Below are 24,136 nucleotides of genomic sequence, written 5' to 3'. Positions count from 1 at the left end.
GGTGGCCAGAGTGATCAGTCTAGTTCGCAATGTTCGCCGCACCAGGTGGCCAGACAGGATGGTCTAGTTCGCGATGTTCGCTGCGCCAGGTGGCCAGACTGATCAGTCTAGTTCGCGATGTTCGCCGCACCAGGTGGCCAGACAGGATGGTCTAGTTCGCGATGTTCGCTGCGCCAGATGGCCAGACTGAGCAGTCTAGTTCGCGATGTTCGCCGCACCAGGTGGCCAGACAGGATGGTATAGTTCGCTATGTTCGCTTCTCTAGGTGGCCAGATGGATCAGTCCGATTAGCGACGTCGGAGAGACGCGTCCCGTGGGGTTCGAGTGACGATTACGACGATGACAGACGTAATAAGAAACGGTTTCATGAATTTAACACAAATGAAGCAGTTGCTTGTGAGGACGGTACCAAAATTTATGGATTATTTTAAGATAATAATGTTCGCAGGCTTTAATGGTCTTTTTCTAAATATCTTGGCTTCTGGGTTGTAGCCGCGTCCTTGGCGAATAATTCACCGACGTTTCGGTCGACATCGGGGAACAGTTACCTACTGAGGTTCTTACAAGTTTAAGAGGGGAAGCCTGAGGGGAAGGTGCTTCCTGATTGGCTGCTGCTGTGGGCCAATCAGATCCTTCCATTCTTATGGTTGGCTAGGCTGTTTTGCCAATCAGGGATGATCTGTCTGATGTTGGATGTGGAGCTATGTTTGAGGATTTCTAAAGAGTGGATCAAGGTTTGAGGATTTCTAAAGAGGGTCGACTGAAACTTCAGTGAATTATTCCCTAAGGACGTGGCTACAATCCAGAAGCCAAGCTACTATTTTAAGATAAATTCAACTCAGTGCCTTTGAATAAAATCTCAGGTATTGTCCTGCTCATGGATATTTTCGTAATCTTTCAATTAACTTTTTCCGACAACTTGACTATTTAACGCACAATACCGAGATAAATTAAACTTCTTATAAAAGCAAACGCAGACGTACAGCACGATTCCGGCGCGAAAATTGATGTTTTTGTTTACCTGCGCTTGCACCGAGTTAGCGACGTTTTAGAAACATAGCGGACAATAGCGCCCTGTGTGGCCGTAGCTTTACTGTGCTATCATCATCGCTATGGCGGGCCCATGGGTCAAGTGAGTACCTGTTCCGGGCATCGAACCCCAGAGTCCGCAAGGAGCACCAGGCGACGGAATACCGCCCGTGACCTCCGTTTGTGAACTAGAATTACGCCTTTTTTTTGACGGGGAGTGTGAATGAAATGAAGCTAGTAAGCTGACGAGCAGCAGTTTAATGTGGTGATTTCCGAATTGGCCTTTTATGAACTTTTTAAGTATGGACTCCCTTCGGCAGAGCACGACCATCGCAATTTTCCAAAACACCTTATCGCACACTGCTTCACAAGAAACAGTCTGCTGAAACGCTCCCACACTAACAGAAAGAAATCGCTCACATTAAAAAACATATTCTGTCTATCTGTATGATCTGTCTTATGTATAGCTAAATTACCTTGGCCTGATGAGTGAATATACATCTACTTTGTGGATGCTATTTTACGTGTAATGGTATACCATAAAATAGCTAGCATGCCCAATCACAAAGGTAGTGTTTGTATATTTTACTAAAAACAGTTACATAAACCCTTTTATACAGTAGTGGAGTAATCACATAGAATAAATTTTACAGTAGCAAATATAATTTTAGATATACATACACTGTATGGTAAGAAAATAACATAAGTTAAAATTTACCTTGAAACTAAGAGAATTTCTCATTCGATCTGTGAGAAACTAAGCATTTAGTGTATGAGTGGTTTTTAATAAACTGTTAAATTACCGGTAACTGATGGGTAATTGTACACCTACCTCATTGGTGTGTTTTGACAAAATCTGTGCGCGTTAAAATTCTCACACTTGTAAGCTAAAAATACACCTACATTTGTGTAGATAGAGCTGCCAACTACGCGGTCCTAAATTACTCTATTATTTTCAGCGCAAGTTATCACTGAATTGATAGTTTCTTTTAAAAGTGGTGCATGTATTATACGTAACCATCTGCCACCGTTGTGCTTTCAAAGGTGTATGTAAACAACTTAGAATGTTGCTTTGTTTCTTGAGGCTTTTTGGGAATGGATAAAGATGGTACTACTTCTGTGAACCGTTGAATACAGAAACAATCTACACGACACAGTATTGTTTTCCGGCTCCTTAGCTCTAAAGGCACGTGTTCACCCCTCATCTCCTGAAGGTTGTCGAGAGTGTTGATCTAGCGAGTACACGACGTTTGTCCTAAATGGTTTGGTCCTAAAAGTGAATTTCCGTCGTTTGTCCTAATGCCGTTTGTCCTAAAACTGGGTGTAAAAATTTTACTAACCCTTTACCATCGTTTGTCCTAAGTTGTTTGTTCTAAATTAGTTTGTCTTATAGTAGTTTGTCCTAATGTCGTTTATCATAAAGTCTTTTGTCCTAGAATCGTTTTCCCTAAAAGTTATTTTCCGTCTTTTGTCCGAAAATCGTTTATTCTAAAACTGAGTGAAAAAAAAATAACGTATCCATATCTTCGTTTGTGCTTAAATCGTTTATCCTAAAAGCGCTTGTCCTAAAGTCGTTTGTCCTAAAATCGTTTGTCCTGAAGTCGTTTATCCTAAAGTCGTTTGTCCTAAAGTCGTTTGTCCTAAAGTCGTTTATCCTAGAGTCGTTTGTCCATAATTTAGTTTGTCCTAAACTAGTTTGTCCTAAACTAGTTTGTCCTAAACTCGTTTGTCCTAAACTCGTTTGTCCATAATTTAGTTAGACCTAAAGTCAATTGTCTTAATGTCTAGTACAAACGACACAAGCTACAAACGACGGACCCCCCTACAAGCGTGCACACTGGTCACGCGGCAAGGGGGGGGGGGGGGAGCGAGGACGGGGGGGTGGTCACAGTCGCGACGCCCCCACACGCAGGAGTGGCGAAGGAAATGGACGCCTGCCCATCGGATATTGCGCCGCGGTTCGCCGCTGCAATCATCTCACAAAGCCTGCGGGCACTGCTGCAGCATCGTGTGTGGGCGCGGAGGCGGCCAACTCACGGAGTAAGATAAGGAAAATAGTGCGCACTCTTTGCCACGTTAAAAATTTCAGTCAAAATAAGAACGACTTCCCCAACTCCCTGTTCTAATTTGGATGGCAGAACATTTTTTTTTGTGCTTACCATCTTAGCTCTCAGTATACGACATTTGTTAGGAGTAATTTGGGGAATGGAACGGAAGTCGCATGGAACGGAAATGTGTAACCACGGTGCTGCCATCTGTGGCGGATGGCGCGAACTAAAAGCTAATGGGAAACTTTATAGTATTAACTGTTAAGTGAACTTTTACAAGATGGGCAGTATTAAATAATATATATTTGTATTTGAAAATGAGGTTCAAAGCCCAAGTTTAGTTTTTTTTTAAGTTTTCGCTTTTATCGGAGCCGTTTCATTATAAAGTTTAACATTTCGCTTGGATTCGATTATCAACATAGCAGATCCGGCAAAGAATTCTAGCGGCGGGTGCGGAAACTAAGTATAATTCGCTTCGAGAAATGTAGTTGAAACCCTGATTTGCATATATTTATCAGACTCGGCAAATTTTTTAAGATTTCTACGCAACATTTCGTGTCCGAGTTTCGTATTATAAGTGTATTTGCAGCATGAGAACACACGAATTTTCTCTTTACCGAGGTTAGATGTAATACATCTGTCGAGTACTGAAAGACTCTCTCACATTTTTTTTTACCGTGAAGTTAACCGCTTAGTACGTACTCATGAAACAAAATGGCTTAACAATATTCACTTCATGATATAATTTTTTACTATTCTTCCAAGCGTTTTACACTGAAGCTATTAAAAAAAAAAGAATCTGTAGCAGCAGAAAAGCAGAAAAGCTGCTGCTACAGATTCTTTTTTTTAATAGCTTCAGTATATATATATATATATATATATATATATATATAATTATTAACTCTATATCCATTGCGCTGGAAAAAAAATTTCCTGTCACGGAATTATGTGAACAAATTTTTATAATTTTTATGATTGTATAATAGAAAATAATTTATGAATTATATTAAAGAGATATATAAATTTTAACGTCCGTAAATAAGCACACGTGCATTTATTTTTATTGTATTTGGTGTTTCATCCTTAATGTTTCGTGCTTAATTTAAATTTGTTAACAATTTTTTTAAGATAGTTTAAGTTTGAATTAGGCTTTATTATACTCTGAAAAATGAAGCGGCAAGAAATTGCTATTCAAGTCTTCAAAAATACACCCTTTCGAAATTTCATATTTTAATTATAAATTTCAACACAAAGACTTTGATTTACTTCGTCGTGGAAAATATACGTTTGACTTCAATGAGTAGTTCCGTTAAGAAAACGTTCACAATACCAAATATTTTAAGACACAAAATATGCGTATTTTATTCGACGCATGAAGATAGATGAAAAATTTGGGGTATGTTTATTTTTCGCCAACTTAAGTGCTGATGCTTCCACTTATGTTCTCCGTTCTGAAACTTTGTCTGGGGAAAAAATTATGTTATTATGAAAAAAAAAAAGAAAGAAAATTGAGCTTTCCCTGAGCCGCAGGTAGAAATATCTTCCATGCAATTTAATTTTGAGGTCAGTGATTCAATTTTTGAGAACCACAGATGGGCGTAGGTAATTCAAGAAAGACCATCTACGGGGGGAATATAAACAAACAAGCTTAGAGGGAAAGAAACGGGAGAACGGAAATCCCTGTAAATTCCTTAATTTTCACTCCCAGGATATTTTTTTTTCCCTTCTCCCGGGTGTCTCTCCGTCACCTATCTACCTCCTGGAAGGACCTAGATCCTCCGTCGAAGTGAAACCGACGGCTCTCTCTCACCGAAATCAGCTCCTTCGTCTTGACACGACCCGACTTTAAGGTCTCTATCCTACCGAACCCAACCAGAAGACTGGCCCCAAATCACGTGTCTGGAGCCAGCCGTCTGGTATCCCGGCCTGGGGAAAAAAAAGGGCATCATTTTACCGTGAATAACTTTGCCGGTAAAACTTATCGTGGGATGTCACACTTACGGAAAGGAAGCAAGTTGAATCTAATTATGCTAGGTCGGGGAGTGAGCACTTGGAATGAACTTCACGGGAAAAAAAATTAAGCTTCACGATTCACTTCCGATGTTTAAGGAAACATTATTTTCATTCTCAATTTTAGCTGTGATGTCGGTAGTGTAAGATTGAAATTGAGTGAATGCGCTGAATAAGATAAATGTGTTTGTAGTTTTTATTATAAAGATTAAATTAATTATTAAAATAATTATTAGGTATAAGTAGACAAGTAATTAAATTTTAACTTTTTTCTATGTAATTTTTTATGTCTTGTAATTATATGATTTTTTTTCAATTAATATTAAGTTAGATTTCTATAAACAGACTATTTTAGACGTTACTTTGGTGGGACTCCAGGAAATTTTTTTATATAATTTTTCGTTTAATGGTCTATAGACCCCAAAAACATCGTCACTTCAAAAGTTTATTTATATGTTTATGGCCACGATAACCACCGTACTTTTGAATAATATTTCATAGTTATCAAATAATAAACGTTCCTGCAATTATAAAACATTGAAAGTCTTGCGTTTTAAAACACGTGGATTCTTGCCGCATTAATTGCGTAAAAACATTTTGCTGCACTTTAGAAACGTAAACTTCGCAAGCTAATTATGCAAAAAGGATGCTATATATATATTCATTTTGTGGAAGTTTAATCAATCAAAAAGTTGGCCAGATTAACCCTGTGTAACGAATATGTAAAATAGTGACCTTGAACGGGGTACATACACACTTGACTAATCACCTCCCCTTTCATGACGCACTACATCACGTGATCGCACTGTGACAGTGAATGTTCTTTTTCGCCTCAAACCTTTTCGTAAACACACCGTCTGCAAATTTAATGTAATTTTTTTGGAATACTTCTCTCAAAATATAGAAAGCAAAAACAGAAACTTAAAACCAAGTTGAAAGTTGTAAGAAGGCTTCCGTTTTTTTTCCTTCTTGTGTTATTTGTAAATGGATTTTGAAAATTTTGGTTTGGAACTTTTATCGTCTTGCAGTTTTTTTTTTAGTTTCTTGCGTAGCTCATTATTTCAGATTAACAAATCGTTTTGACGTATTCACGCTGGTTGTATTTTTTTTCAGTGACATAGTTAACTCAGGTCGAAGATGGAGCTTATCTCATACAAAGAAGTAGCACATGTATAAGCGTACGTCGTGGTCTCGGTATCTGTGGCAGGGCATTCAATTTATTCCCCTGGAAATGCGAGCTCATTCTTTGCGCTTCTGCGTGGGAAAGAATCACACTCCTTTTATTCTCGAGAAGAAGTGCCTCTATCTGTCTTCCCCACCTTGGTCGTTCGTCGTCTCCTTCTCTCACGTGAAAGTTTACTGGGCTGCAGACACTCTTACGGCAAAAGAAAGGAACAATCGTTCCTTTATTTCAGAAACACCAAACAAACAAAAAATAAGAAGCAGCATTAAAAAAAATATATATTACTGCCAAAGTTCTTAAATTTAAGATACCGCTCTAATATTAATTTTGATGTCACTTATTTTTATTGATATTTGAACATATAAGCTATCGTTATACGACATTTTGTAGAAGTAGCTTCATGAAAATGGAACGGAAGTCGATGAACGGAAATGTGACGCAAAGATGTCGGACCCACGTGTAGTAAGTAACATAAACACATATAACTTTCGTAAACTTTAGGGTACCTACATACCAAACGTATTGGTGTGCGAAATGAAACTTTATGACAGTAAAATTACCACGGAATATTTTTGGTAAACTTAAATCGTCATAGTAAAAAGTAATCCCACATTAAAAATACTTAAAAAAATTGCATTACAATGATTATAATACATATTCTTTGGGCAAAGTGTCCCGGCTCGGTGACGCAGCGAATTTCAGTAGACTTGGTTCAAATCACGTCACAGGAATTTTTTTCTCCTTTTTTAATAACGTATTAATTATAATATTATACAATAATGTAACCGCTTAAAATTTTAAGATTTGTTTGTAGTAATTATTTACAGACTGATTACAGTAGTTTAAGCCGAAATAAATTCCATAACATATACTTAGTGTTATAATGTGTTTTGTTATTTTTAAGTTTAATGTTTTTTAAATACCATATAAGTATAACCCACAATCTGCACGAAAAGTTTACAACATAAACTTGTTAATGAATTTAAATACGGTGGGCAATATTTTAAATAATCGCCGAAAATCAGGTCCAAAGCCAGGGTTAGGATTTTTGAAATATTTTTCGCTTTTATTGGAGCCATTTTTAATAGTTTAAAATTTCCGTTTCGTGCTGCCATCCACGGCTGATTGTGGCAAGCAACTTATTCGATTCAGGCAGCGGATTCTAGCAGCGGGCGCAGAAAGTAAGTGTGTGGTACGCTTCTAGAAAATTTGTTATGAAATTAAAAAAGCAAACATTTTTGTATTCATTACTATGTTTATCGAGCTCGGCATTATTTTAAAAGACTTCTTCTTTAAATTTAGTGCAAGATTTTTGTATTATAAGTTTGCTGTACCTGGAGTGCAACCCTCCTAGATGTATCGCCCGAATACGGACATAACCTGTGTCATGAGCGCGGGGCATACACCAACGATGAAGCCTTTGGGGCAGGTAACCAAGAGTACACCAGAAAAAAAAACTAAGTCAGTCATGGGGACTGTCGACAGAAGTGAAAACTTAAAATTTTCGTTTTTAAATGTTGTTATATAAAATCATTTCTATGTCAGATGTATGCAAGAAAATGATTTTGGTATTATATCACTAGCACGTCGGTGACGCGAATCCATGAGTTTTTCCCCTACCAATAATAACTTTAAAACTAGAAGAAATGAAGTTTTTTTCATTGAAAGAATAAAAAATTATTAACTTAAATCTACAAATCCTCAACATTATCTCTAATTAATCAATAACCTGACATTTGAATAAATTCACATCGTAAATAAATAAACAAAAGAAAAAACAAAACCTCAAATTAATTACCTACTAAAAATATCAAATACTCGCAATATGTAACACACAATTACGTTAAAATTTCCTTGGAAAATAAAGATAAAATTAAAAATTGGTTGTCTGTAAAGTCGGTTTACGGACGATAGTTTAACGTGACAGCGTCATAACAAAAAAAAATGAAATTATTGCATACTTTTATAAATAAAATTGAATCATTTTTATTTTAATAATAAAAGAACAAATACTTGAAATTATACTAGTAATCAGATTTTTAAAATGCAAGAATAATTAACCTTTATTGCCGAAATTGTTGTTGTAATAAGCAATGAAAACCACATTAACATTTCACTTCAGTTTATAAACAGTCGACGAAACAGTTCACGTGTTGATGACTTGTAATTAATTTAAAAAACTGGCGTTCAGCTATTATTTAAATATAATAATGAACAAGTTTTCATGTAAATAATGTGTAATTAAATATCTATCATCAATTATATGAATCACCATAATTATTTAGTCAATTTATTAGCGTAAAGGGACACAGCGTAACGGAACAATGTGCGTAACGGGACACTTTTTCGTGCGTGCAGCCGGCGTTCATCGATTTATTAGACGTTGTCACGTCAAAAACTTGTACATTTATAAATAGAATAAATTAAGTTTTATCCTTTTAACATTAACACGTGACGTGACAATGTCGATGACGACTTACGTGAATTAACTCCCTACCTGGAGGCCAGTAAAGAATATTCTAGGCCCTGTTAACCGTCGGCTCGCGGTGTATATAAACGCCCTGGCCACAGCACCGGCAGCAGCAGCTCACCACCGATCCACGACGAGGAAGAACAACTCTGCTGCTGCCTACATAGTTACGCTGACCGAAGCCACGCCTACGTACTACGGAATACGGGTATAATGAAGTCTTCGTTACATTAACTTGGTGATAGAATATTTTTGAAGAATCACATTTTTTGGTTTTAGAATATTTTCGAGAATTACACTTGTTAATAGAAAATGAAAGTTCTGACTTATAAAACGGTCAATTACGTATTGGTCTCGAGCGTAGAGACGTACGTAATACAGCGTGTTGTAATTAGCGTGGCAGTCAGGGTTTCAAGTCGTCTATGTGGAACAAGATTTTAATACATGTTTTCTGGCAGCATATGACTGCTGTGTCGTCTTTTCGAAACTGATACGTAGCGAACGTAAGAGGAGTTACATATACGGAACTGTGTAGAAGGCGCAATAATTCCACGTGAATGATTTTCTCCCTTATCTTAAGCCTTTGCTTATTATTTCAACCCATTTTGATTCGACGTATGATACGTAGAAACTGGAAAAATTCGCGCTTTGGATGACCTCTAGGATAGACTTCACAATCCCCTACACACTCAGGTAAATGCCACCTGCTCATTGGCTATCGACTCGTGACACCTGTCAACTGGGACGCTTCTGATTCGATACTTTTTTGGTTGAAGGTTTTTCATTGGCTCAAAGTCCTTTAGATAAACTGTGAGCCAATCAGAGAAGCAATATAAAGGTACATTTGTTTGGATTATAGCATATCGTGAAATGAATACGCGAATTTTTCCGGTCTCTAATGATACGTAAGGTAAGTTGCGATCACGAAGTTAACGCCGAGATAGTATGTACGTAAACGTGTGTGAACCTCGAGGCTGTTGAGGACACTATGAATGAAAAATGAGTTACGCGTGGGGGGACCCCTGATATAAAAATAATTGTTGGTAGCGAGTATCCCGGCGACTGGGGGCCTGTGGACCGAGTCAACCTTCAACTTGGGGAAGCCTTCTTTTCACAGACGAGAGAGCCAAACGTCCGATCGTGCATCTTTGTTTTTTTTTTTTTTTGGTTCATTGTTGATAAAAGTATACCTACTAATGGTCAATTAGGTTAGGTTAGCTACATTATAAATACTTTAAAACATTGTGGACGGTTGATTTGGTTAGGATAGGTACATTAAAGATACGAAAAAAAAAAGCATGAACTTCGGGGAAATTCGGGTTTTTGCTCTCTCGTCTGTGAAAAGAAGGCTTCCCTCCAACTTGGCACCTCGGCATGGACGGGCTGTGTGCTGGGAGGAGTGCAGGATCACAGGATGTACCGGTCCCAGGCAGCAGATCATTCTGCGGGCAGCATCAGCAGCAGGCGAGTTGGAATAGCTAGTTACCCCCCCCTCCCCCCCATCATCTGACTGTTCTACGGTGGGAAGCCTTCTTTTCACAGACGAGAGAGCCAAACGCCCGATCGTGCATCTTCCGTTTTTTTTTTTGTTCATTGTACAAGGTTAGGTTAGCTACATTATAAATACTTTAAAACATCGTGGACGGTTGATTTGGTTAGGATAGCTACATTAAAGATACTCTAAAATCATGTAGACGGTTTCCTAGCCCTGGATAGCTACATATTAAAAAGTTATTTGCTAAGCAACCATAAAATGATTTTACAGTATGTTTAATGTAGCTATACTTACCTAATATAACCAATCATCCACAATGTTTTAAAGTATTTATAATGTAGCTAACCTATCCTAATCTACCGAAAAATTTAATGCCACACCGGTTTATACAATGAGATAGAACGCAAAAAAAAAAGCGAGCATGAACTTCGGGGGTGGCTCTCTCGTCTGTGAAATGAAGGCTTCCCACAGAGCTGCGGACTTCTCTCCGACGACAAAGAGCAGCGACTCGATACGTCAAGGCGAGCTACGAACTTCAAATAAATACGCCGCAGGTCGGGCGGTGTGTTAATTCCAGTTTCGAAAAAAGGCGATATTATTTTTGGAATAATATTTAATTAATGTATACGCCCAGGCTTTACTACTTTTCTATAATTTGAATTCAAATTTAAGTTATAATGTTTTGAGTTAATATATATGTGTGTGTCATAATTTTAATGATCTTTTATGAATTTTTATAATAGCGTTTAACAGAGATATCGAAAGTCCTTTGATTATTCACATTTTAAAGATACCACTATCTCAATGATATTGGATATGACGATCTTTTTAATTACGTTCATTGTTATTAATATTTATAAAAAGAGGTTCTGAAATTGGAATGTCTATTGTTCACTTTGTGTACCAAGCATTGTGTACCTAGAACCATAATATCTTATTGTTTGGATAAAATAAATTGAGCATCCACCCTATCTATTTTCTGTTTGCAGGCATTGATCTCAGGGTTCGTGGAAATGCACAGCGATCTAATATCCACGAGTTGAATGAATAGCTGACTCAATGAAAGTTTTTTTTTTTGTGTGATGCTGCTCCAATATTAACGCAGAATTCGTTTCTCAAGAATTGCTTGTTATTGAATAAAAATAGTTCTAGCACATTTCACCTAGCTTGATGTTTTCAATAAGTGTAATACCCTCTCCACTCATCCCGCACAATGCTTCCACAAACAAGTTTATTTGCAACATGAGCAACACAAGAACACATGAATTTGCTCTTTACCGAGGTTAGGTTTTTACAAATCACTGGCGAGTACTAAAAGACTCTCTCACCTTTTAATTATTTTTTTTTGTTTTTCATTTAATATGCAATGATTACTATAAAAGAACAGTCCAGCATTTATTGCCCTTTAATGAAAATCTGGTATATTCTAAAAAAAAAAATACATTTTCAGCATAATGTAATTGGAGTGATATATTTTATCTATTTCTTTTTTAATTTGGAAACAAACTCCATAAAAAAATTTTATATGTTATTTATCAATAATATTATTGATTGTAGGCCTATTTATCCGTGGTAAATAGTGACAGTCTATGCCTTAACTTCGACACAGTCATGTCAAAAGACACTTGAACAAATACAATTTTTTAGATAAACTACTTAGAAACGTTTTTGTACTTGCGGCTTAGCATCACATAAAATTGATTTTTATTCTATTTTCATGACTTAACTGTGTGTCACTATGTAGCTTTTTGGGATTTTTGTTTCATATGAAATTTTGGTCCCGAGATGTTTATTTACGAATTATCATATGCAAGCGGTGAAATATCACGCTCGTTATTCTATTAACGGTAATGGTGCTTTGTTTCTACTACTATTAGATGAAACGAAGTAAATATCTAGTACAATTAAGAAAATGAAATTAATATAGCGTGTGAAACCGACCCCTAGGTAGGAAACATTTATATTTTATCATCTGTATTAATGTTCTCATCACTGTCTTGATTTCTTACGCTGGCTAACTTATTTAACTTAAATATTTCTTTTTTTAATGATTCAGGAAATAGTGATTTGTGATTTAATAATATTTTTGGGACATATGCCATTGTAGTTTTGTACTGTTTATTATGCAAAAAATTAAAGAATGCAAGATAGGAAATAAAAATACAAATATAAATTCGCAGATAAAGTCAAAATCCGTTGATGTCGAACAGAGGACCCAACGATGAAACTAAGTAGGTATTATGGACAACAAAATTACGGCAGCACAGACGAACACATTCAAACTTTAAACATCAGACAGCACAAGTATTCCGTGAAAGGAATTCCGTGACCGTCGTGAAAAGTTAACAGCACTGACGAACACAGAAGGCTAACGACGACGAGACAGTTTACATAACAACAGTCTATGCAGACTGACAACAAACATACAAACACATCGAAGAACAACAGTTGCAACTATTTTGTCATACACCTACTGTGTTAGTTTATGCTGTTGTCGTTTTGTTGTCCATAATACCTGTTTATTTTCAAATTTGGGTCCATCTGTTCGACATAAGCTGATTTAGGCTTGTTTTTCTGTGGGTTTATGTTTCCATTTTTGGTTTCTTATTTTGCATTCTTGAAATTTTTTCCATGACAAAGTATACAGAACTGCAATGGCGTCTATCCGTAAAATGGTATCAAATTTAAATTACTCTATTCAAAAAATGTGTATGCATCTAGGGACTTTGCACAGGACTCTAAACTCTTTTGAAAGTGCCCGGCCTGAATTTGCAAATCCATTTCCGAGCGCGCGCATCTTTCCATTATTGATTCTTGTGGCCCGCTGCGAGCCCCAGAGTTATTTTTTGCGGTTAAAAATAGCTGAAGCGTTTGAGTTCGAAATTGTTTATTGGAGACGGAATTAGCTTCGTGACTAAAAGACAAAAAAAACGTATTGGAAGGCACCATTGGTTTACGTTTTGGCCTCGTTTGAACACAAAACCCGAATATAACGAGCTTCTCATGAACTTTTCGCGACGGTAAGACTTCCGTACATATCGAAAAGAGTTTGCGGTATTTCACTGTGTATTCAGATCCTTGGACTTTTGGGTAAAGTATTTTTTTTTTGTTTTTGGCGAGGGGGGGGGGATGGAAACGAAATATTCACTCTAAAATTGCAGATATTTGGAAATTTGTACATTTACATAAACTAACTGTATCGCTACAAAGTAGTGTTCGTGGTAATATTGGGTTCGGATTTTTACCTGAGCATTTGTGCTTTGTGTTGTCTCAGTACCTCCAAAAGTTAAAATTTATATGTAAACCGTTCACTGAATAGCTTTCCAGCACTAACTAACTGCACACATTAAAAATCATAATAAAACAAACTACCAACTATTGAATATTACATATTTTCCATGGTTTAAAAATTATTCTGTTCGAATGAAACATTAATTAAAATATACAATTATTTGCCAATTTTCGTAAGAAATACTCATATTATCTCGATAAAAAATTATTACATATATGCAAAAATAACCATAGCCATGTTTTGTACAAAGTCTTGTAGTATTGCAAATTATTTCTTGGCAACTGGATTTCAAACGACTCTTTTTTGAAAGTACAGACTTTTTTTTTGTGCTGAAATGATTGGTTTCCCGTTGTTTCAACATGCCTTCGGCCATCAATAGTTAGTAACCCTTTACTGTGCCTGGCACATGGCATGCCAAAAAGTTGAGCGCACGATCATGTTATGATCATGTTTTCAATCCAAAAGCCAAGATAGTTATAAGTGGTGTCATTAAATGTTGAAGTGGAAACGTCTATTCGCTCGTTTCAGTGATAGTCGGCGGAACTTTCTTGTGTGACGAAATACCGTCAGATTTGAATCGCCAATAACTACGAGAAAAATAATGCGTCAATTATGGTTGAGCCCACAACATATAGATCACATCTGCGCGTGTTAGTCGAGCAGGGTCGGTTTTGTTCTGTGACGTCATCGTACCAGCGTATGCGCATGCGTGAGATTGTTACGAATTAGCTTCGTGTAAAGTTATGAATTGGTGTAGCGTGGAAACTCGTTTAGCCAGGACATTAACTGGGATGTCATTGTGAACAGCTTGTGGGGCACTACTAGCACCCAATTATGGTTCCGATTTTACAAAAAAAAAAAAAAAAATTGGTTGTCTGTAAAGTCGGTTTACGGACGATAGTTTAACGTGGCAACGTCATAACAAAACATTGATGAAATGATTGCATACTTTTATAAATAAAATTGAATCATTTTTATTGAATTATCATTATTTTGTATGGATACAAGGAACGATTGAAATAAAATCTACAATATTTAATTGATAAATTTACTTTTATATTCACTCATTAATTCAAATATGTTTATTACTTTAACGAAGAGATTATTTTAATTATAACTTTTATACATGTTTGCTATTTAACTTCTTCCAATCTCTGTTATTCTATTAAGGATAGGACGATGATAGGAAAAGTAGGAAACAAATGGGAGTGTTTCAAGTTTAATGTGCCTCGAAAAAGTCAAATCGATGGTTGTTCCAATCGAGTGGAAGAGAGAAAGATGCGGCGCAAGCGTACAATGAGCGTAACGGGACACAGCGTAACGGGACAATGTGCGTTACGGGAAACTTTTTCGTGGGTGCAGCCGGCGTTCATCGATATATTAGACGTTGTCACGTCAAAAAAAAACCTACGGCGTGAACGCGATCTGGCCTATCTATAATTTTGTTGCATCCAAAAACTGTATTTTAATTTTTGTTAGGTGTACCGTAACACTCGGTGACTCGCAACAAAAATTACATGTAAAATTAAAGGTGAGATAGGGGTGCGTTGGTTAAAACTCTTTCATTGCCGCCTCGTCGTAAATTTAGGTTAGTTTCCCCCCTGGAGTCATACCAGAATATTTCCCAAGAGGAAACTTGGCAATATTTTTGTAAACCAATGTTTATTCTCTATGCGGATCTCGATTTCTCCCACCCACTGAAGTCGACAATGCTACATTAGCAGTTCATCAAAACACTACATCTCCAAAGGCCTCGAAATTTCGATGAGCTATTAAGACCAAAATTAATAAAAAATTAAATTTTATTAAGCATCCATCTCACCCAAAATATTTTATCCTGCCTCTAAAAGAAACAACTTGTGATTTTCTTATGTATTATAAGTCAAAGAGATCAACCATTACCCTTCTTTTAACTGGTTCGTATCCTCAGTTCAGTTTTTTTGGAGAAATTTTCGGTCCGTACATTTTATTCAAAACGTTGTTTTGGATATGTGCCATTGCAGTTTTTTTCCACATTTGTTGGTGACATATTCTGCCCTGTTGTTGTTAATAGATCTTTGAGAAACATATGACGTTTGAACTCGGAAAGTTGAGGTTTAAGGGAGTGGTTAATTAGTGACATTAAGGAGACGGCGTAGACATTTATCTCTCGGAAAGTTATGTTCGCCGTTAGAGCACGGCATTGGTATCATTTGTTTCATAATTAAAGTCATTAGTCTAGAAAGAATAAAGCGGCGAATAAGAGTGGGAAACTAACAGCTTTACTTAAACATTCCATAGAAACGTTCTTCACTTATCCAGAACCGAAATGACTTGAATTTCTCTCCAAATAAAAACAGGATTTTTTTTTATAATAGTTGAACAGTATTTTATTTAATACTAATGATTTGCAGAGATAATGCAGTTGCCTACGAACGTGGGGCTTGTACATTGAAAAACCTGTTCTAATAGTTAAAAAGTTTGCTCAAACGATAAAAACTTTTCTGATTTTATTCAAAAAAGTCATATTGTGTGTGATTCTTAGTAAGTCAAGATGTTTTTATTTTATTTGACTTGTAAAAAATTTGTTAAAAAACTAATATTTGTACATTGTTTTGTTAGGAAAAATGAAATATTGCAAAGTCATTTAAAGGTTTAAATTAGTAATGAAGTTAGTTTGTATGCAGCTGGTGGCTCGCGGCTCGGAAAAGGCATAATAAATATTCTCTTGTACAGGATGTCCATAAAAGATTGTACAATGTTCAATGGTATATTATAACAGTTTAATTTAAACTATTTACAACAAATCACAATTCAGATTGAAAGTAAACTATCCTAGTTTTTCTTACAAATGTTCAACATGTGCACCTTTGGTTGTACGGCATACATCAAACATAAAGTCAAATTATTCACACAATTTGGTTAACCCTTCTGGAGTAATGGAAGCAATAGCCTCTTTAATTCTGTTTCTCAACTCTGGAAAATCGTTAAGAAACTGCGGAACGTAGACGCGATCTTTTATAAAGCCCCAAAGGAGAAAAAATCGCATGGTGTTATGTCAGGTGAACATGGAGGCCAGCGAAAAAGAGCTCTGTCGTCTCGACCATTACGACCGACCCAGCGGTCAGGGACTTCGACGTTCAACCACTCTCGTGCAAAGAGACTCCAATGGGGAGGGGCTCCATCCTGTTGCCAAATAAAGTTTACAGGTTAACCCTGTACTAACTAGGGAAAGAGACGTTCTTTTAACATTGATGGCGCTGCAGGCGAGAAAACAACAAATCAGTACTCGCGCATGCGCTTATCTAAAACAGTTTGAGTTACTCTTTAGTTGTGACCTTGAACCAACACACTACACAACGCTTACAGTTGTTGATACTATTGAATTTTGATATTGAGACAGTCTTTTGTGGACACAATACTCTATTATTGATCCTTTTTGTCTTGTACGTATAATACGTTGTCAGCAGTCAGTGTTCATTGTTAAGAAGCCGTTGTAAAAAGGGGGAGAGGGGGAAGGCATCTGTTGCCGGTCAGAGGATTGATGATTAGTGTCGGCCATCTTGAATTGTGACGTCACGGCTGCCATATTGGGTGACACTTGACCTAGGCTTGAAACTTGACCTACAATTTTTTTTTAAAATACGTCAAAAATACTCAAAATTTTCCACTTATAGGAAAATAAATTTCACCAAAACTTATAAAAAAAATTTCAAATTTTATATTTTTGAAAAAATCGTTTTATATAAAAAAACACATTAAAAATGTTAATACTTCAGTGTGTTTTGCGTTAAAAGAATCAAATATCCTAAATGAGGCTTACATTATGTAAAATGGCAAAAACTCAAGCCTCTAGGGCTATTACCTTTAATTAAACTACGAACTTGAACCAAGCCGCCATATTGGATGACTTTGACCCCAGATGTTATATTGTATCACGGTATTCTGGTAGAAATACTCAAAACTATAATTGGTATTTATTTAATATAAATAATGTATTGTCAAAAGGTGATTCTTTTAGGATTATTTCGTAAAATTATATAATAAAATGACAATTTTTTTATATTACATACCACAAATTTTATTTATTGGACGCTGCATAGAACTTATAAGACATCACAAACCATTATTAAATAAAGTTTATAATCATTTACATGTACCTGTCTCTCCTATTAGTATTAAAAATGATATCTGAGCGCCCTCTTTAAAAGTGAAGTTGGTAATCAGTGATGTAATTCATAAAGATTCGTTCTTTCTTGGTTATGCGTTAACGTTTTAGAAAAAAAGAAAAAAAGAATAATTTCATAAAAGAAAACAAGATAAATATCTCTTAATTAAGACAGGCTTTCATTAACGTAAAACACTTCTTTATTTTTTGGCCGATAGTTAACACTGTGAGACAATCGTCTGTGTTTCAGCGGGCACCACGGTTCGACAACGTGCAATGCACTAGTGATCGTCAAATTGCCTAAGCTGTAGGCGTACTTCTTAGCAACCAACGAGTAAACACGCAGCGCAAATCGAAGAAACGCAAATGAGAAGTTTTCGGACCAGTGAGTTCATTATAACTCTTTCACGTTCTCTCATTATGATCAATATCTTACGTTTTAGATGAAAGTAATTGAAATGCGTCGTAAATGAAACGTCAACTATTAAGAAGCTTATTATAAAAAAATTGGGACGATCTGTTTTTGAATTGACCAAGCATTTTATGATTAAAATAATAGCGGACTTCGAAATTTAATTTTAATTTTCTATATATTTATTATGTATTCAGATTTGTCTATGCTGCCTAAAATTAACACTTAACATTTCCAACAGCTTAGAGTGTTTTGTTGTCATAAAAATTGGTGGTGATTTCGCTATACATGTCACAGTTTGCACCCACATATATAGGAACATATGTTTTTAATGTAAACAAATTCTCATAGCGAATAAGCACTAATCGTTATCGGAGAAGTTAGAGGGTACGTTTTTCATATGGTAATCCTGAAAAATGTTGGGTAAAATGATGTACGATCATGTTCACTGAACGTTACTTCACTAAATACTTCATAGTATTTGGTTCTAAATTTCTATCAAATCAATCATTTTAATTGTTTTAATATTTAAATAGCATTGAAAAAAATAGTTTCATTATTGAAAATAATTATATATTTTAATAAGCAATATATTTAATATGTAATTTCCTTAAATTTACCAGATATAATTTAAATTATATTACGATAGATGGTTAAAACTGTCTTTAAACTTTAATTTATTATGATACATTGTAATAAAAATAAGGGTACATGATGAATGATATGTCTTTATTAAAATTTATATGATAACTTAAAATATCTCAAATAAAATTTTACATTTAAATCCCTTTCACATCAAGAAGGCTTTTCAAATACTGTTTAAATTTTATATGTTTTTTAAGGGCTTGAATTAAAAATTATATGTTATTTAAAGCTAATATGATTCGTGGTAAATAGTATTTACTATTTAAACAAATAAAAAGTTATGTTTCATCTCACGTCAAATATTCAAACCGTACTTCTTATGGATGTTAATGTATCTACGTTAACTTGCAGAAAAATTACTTCAAAGTACGAAACTGTTGTAGCTTTTCATAATTTCTCTAGTAATTATTAAAATTTTAATCATTTAGTTCAAAGATCCAAAATTAAAAATAAAGTTCAAGGATGGACTGTAAATCCTTGAGTTTTACCCTGGGGTATTTGGGCCACTGAAATAAATAAGAAATGGGCCAATAGATTCCTGAAATATTTAAAACCATAAATTCTTAAGTGTTCAAAATATTTTTAATTTGAAGACAAAATACTGCAGAAAATTTATTTGAAGGATGAAAAATCTGAAATTCAAACACTAGCACATGTTTAGTTGACGACGATATTTATTTTTATGGAAACTATCAAATAAAGTTTGAATCTGCCACCAGCTTCAATGATCTAAGAAATATTAGTACTACAGAGAACATTTTTTCACAAAAACTCGTTTGTTTCCTAAGCATTTAAATTATCATATTTTCAAAAAATTAAATTTTTTGAATGATTTTTTTTGAAAACTTAAAATTATATGTTTTTTACCTATCCTCACGTTAAATGTTTTATTCGAATGTAGATCCTATTCAAATAATAGATTTAAATGTTTGTATTCGAGAGAAAAATAAATCCACTTGTTACTAAATAATATTTATTTATATTTATTTAGTATCTTAACATTTTTCTTTAATACTCAAGTTCACTTTAATTGTACCGTTTTCGGATTTAATACAATATCTGAGAAAAAGTAAATGGCTTACTCCAGTTACAGCTCAACTTTCGTCAGAGAGAATAAATCTAAAGCTGCGTGATTTACGGTAAAACCCAAACCGCAAAACTAAGTAAGGCCTTCTCTCTTCCCCTGCTAATGTTTCCACGAACTGAGTTTTTTTAGTGTAGACTTTGCTGTGGGATTACCATCTCTACGTTTTAAATTTTTATTTTTTGTTTCCGCGGAAGCCTTAAGGAGATCTGTCATACGCAGAAAACTTATGCTTTGGCTCAGCAGTTAATATTAATTCCTGGTTTCCCTCTGCGAATGTCATTCTTAATAGCACCAAAAAAATACCGCTGTTAATGTGAGAGAGTGGTTTCATCAGAACAAAAGAAAAAAATATAAACATACATTTAAATAGACACATGTGTTTAGTAATGCATTTAAAAATTTTAAATCTTTAAATGTAATGTGTAAATACTAAAATTAGACTTTGGAAAGGCAGTGAACATAAACTGATATGTTCTCACGTATGTTTATATTGTATGTGATTAAATTAATCTGACACGCTTAATAATACCCTTTTTTTAATAAAGATGATAGAGATCATGTTACTATAAAAATTTATAAATACTAAACTCTTACACTCTAACGGTATTAAAAAAGTACATTTTGCATGAACAGAGTCAAGAAATATATATACATTTATATTTGTACATATAACACATAATTCAAATAAAGTTACGTGAAACAATTTTGGAGATAAAAATAAATGTAATATACTAAGCTTTGTGTATTACACCACTGATAGTGTTCATTTAGCCCTGAAAAGAGTCGAGTATTTAAAATATCTTTGTGGGTACTACACGATTTTGGTTATAAGTCAAAATACGCCTCTGCATTTATAAAAAAAGTAGGAAAGTTTAAAGTGGCTTTTGTATTTAAGATAGATTTCGAGGAAGGACAACCTATTAAAACCGTTACCATTATGCGAATTACAAAAATAAATATTTATATATATTTCTAATTCCATGGTCCATAGACCCCATAACAATCAACAAAATATTTAATATTAATATATATGTACCTACATATATATACCACATATATTTGAGCACGATAACTGCCGTTATTTTGCTCAAAATACTTTCAAAATGTTACATATATTACAGTCATGGAAAATCTCGTTCAATTTCATCAATGAACAGAATCCTACCAAAAGAGTAGACGTGGAGAAGGTCTTTTTAAAAAACAGTTGTATCGCAATAACTCTCATAATAAAGCAAATATTGCATCCGTTTGAAAGTATTATAACTCGTAGGGGTAATACCAAAAACTTTTGTTTAAATAATTTTTCATACGACCAACCATTACTGCACAAGTTGGAAATACAAGCGTCGAAGTACAAAAAAATTCATGACTCACTACGTAGGCACACTATTAATTGCGTTCAAATTGTTTGTAACTAGTATAAATATTGTCTAAAAGTTTTTCCTGAAACAATTTTTATGCAATCAAAGGGTGGAATAGGGTTAAAAGACAAAAAAAAAATTATAATTCCATTAGTATGCACGCTATCAAATCCGTTCGAATTGTTTGTAGGACCAGATGTTGAAGAACAAATAAATAATAACTCCCTTCGTAAAAACACTTTAAAATCCGTTAAAAATATTTGCAAACATTTATATAAACATTTATAAGAAACAGTTTGAATACAACCGACCATTTCTGCTAAGGGTGAAATAAATAGAAGTTAAAGAACAGAAAAAGTCTGACACCCATTTAACTTGAACTATAAAGTGTGTAAAATTAGTTGTAAATCTTCTAAAAATCATCTAAATTTTTGTTCTGAAACATTTATTATTTAGGTTTAATTTCTTGTAAAACTATTCAAGAACACTAGTCCGTACATTAAGGTAAAAATATCTTGTTAACTGGCATTAATCGATTTTTTAATTGCCCTACACAGTAATGAAATTCTTATGGATGTACCATTAAAAAATATGTTTATTTTTACTGTAAATTAAAATGTAACGAATCGGAAGTTTTTGCTAAAATCATTGAAAACTATGTATTTTTAATTATTGTTTTTGTCATCAGTCAAACATCCTCATTTATAAAAGAAAGTATAACACAGCTGGGTACACTAAATTAAACACTCCGTTACAAAATCGAAATATTTGCACACAAACGATGGGTACTTCAGCTACTTTATTTAAAAAGTATATTTCTTATGAGTCATAAATAAATCTGTTCAGGTTAAGGTATAGGAACGGTAGCAATTTACGTAAAACGGTATTTTATAGTGGCCAAAAGTCACAAATCCTCTAATATCATATTAGTTTCCAAACCCCATGGTTACAAACCCGTAACACAGTACAGTTAAACTAAAATTGAGTCCAGCATGTAGTTGATACCAAACCCAAAATCATAACCCATAAGCGCGAGGCGTTAGCAGTCTCAGTGATAACAAGATCTTAGTTATAGTCCATTTATTAATTCGTGCACTAAATTGTCAGAATCCCTTTGGGGAATAAAGAAAAATTGTATTTTAACTTCCATTAAATAAAAATTATACTTAGTGTTCTTAAGGTTAATTTGCTTAAAATTTATTAATTTAGCTTGTCTAATAAATTGCTTTGTTTCATTGACAACTTAACGCCTCGCATGCATATGTCAAGAAAGTACACTCGTTTATCGTCAGAACGAGTATAACCAAATGTTTGCTAGTAATTTTCTCAGTAATTAAATATGAATATCTAGATGTCAAACTTCAACCGTTGATAAAATTACCTGCCATAAAATGTATTCTTTAGTGAGATAACTATATTGATTTTTTTTTGTATTTAACATAACGTTGGGAGTTTATGCATGTATTTGTATGTTTAATTTGTTACTACATATATATGGTGTACGTGTTGAGTATTTAGCTGTAAAATAATACAAATAATATTAAAATAATGTCAAATTTTAAATGGTATATTATAAAAATTTAATTGAAACTACTTATTTACAACAAATCTTCTATCTATACTATAATAAAACAGCAGTTTTTTTTTCTGTCTGTCTGTCTGTTTGTTTGTACGCGGTGTTCCACAAAACTACTAAACGAATTTTAATGAGCGTAGCAGAGAAAGAAATATAAGCTTTATTTCATTAAATTCGGCTCAAGGAAAGAAGAGAAATCTTAATTTTATGACATACAATATAATCAATATAAGAAGCCATTAAGTTTTGCTGTTGTAAGGAACTAAGTAGAGAGTAAGAAAAAAATAAAGATCCTGACAGTTTGTAGTGTCGCCATATTTGTTTCAAATTTCAATACCCTTTTTGTATATTATAATTTAAATTGCAGAAAAAAATCATATTTCATAGACACATAAATAGTGAGTGTGTGTCATTTCTCTATGTCCACGAGGTCTTGCCGCTTCAATTTTCTCCTTGGGGCGAACCCGTCCGCTTAATTAAATTAAATAAACAGCTTTTATCGTTGAATGATTTATTTCATGAAAATCTGCTCTCATAAAGACACTAATGAATCACCAACATGTTCGATAACAAGAAATTGTGATATGGCAAAAGTGTTACAAGATTGCTCTCTAATCGTTTGGGATGAATGCACGATGGCGAATAAAAAAGCAGTTGAAGCTGTGGACAGGACACTACGGGACATTAGGCGCGATGAAAGGCCCATGGGAAATGTCACACTACTCTTTTCTGGAGATTTTCGCAAACTCTACCAGTTGTAAGTCGAGGAACTAGAGCCGATGAAATCAAAGCTTCACTGAAGAATTCTTACCTCTGGCCTCAAATAAAAAAAACTGCAATTAACAATTAACATGAGAGCACAGCTGGGTGGTAATTCTCATGCGCAAGAATTTTCCGGTGTTCTATTAAAAGTTGGAGAAGGTGCCCTCCCTGAGCAACACGGTCAGGTGACGCTTCCAGAAATACTTGGCAGAGTCGTAGCTTCGGAAGATGAACTCATACGTTCGGTATTCGGGAATCTGTCAAACATACAACATCAGGAACATACGTGATTATGTGAACGTGCCATACTCACTCCAAGAAATGACCAAGCTGCTGCAATCAATGAAAAAATTGTAAACGAATTGAACGGGGCTGCAGTGTTTTACACATCGTTTAACAGCGTCCTTAATCAGGACGTTGCTACTAATTATCCAGTTGAGTTTTTGAGTTTCTAAATGGTGTAAGATAATACAAAATTCCATGTTGAAAATGTTGTGGGCAGCAGCTACGTATAGTTATAGGTATAGGGCTATGCATGCTGATTTATCATATACTGCATGGATGCGAACATGTAAGAATAATCTATCTATCTTACTGTAATAAAACCGTAGTTATTTTT

This window comes from Bacillus rossius, chromosome 15 (genome assembly GCF_032445375.1).
Source record: "Bacillus rossius redtenbacheri isolate Brsri chromosome 15, Brsri_v3, whole genome shotgun sequence".
In the NCBI taxonomy this organism is placed as follows: domain Eukaryota; kingdom Metazoa; phylum Arthropoda; class Insecta; order Phasmatodea; family Bacillidae; genus Bacillus; species Bacillus rossius.
The sequence above is the reverse complement of the archived record's forward strand: the minus strand, read 5'-3'. Positions refer to the sequence as shown.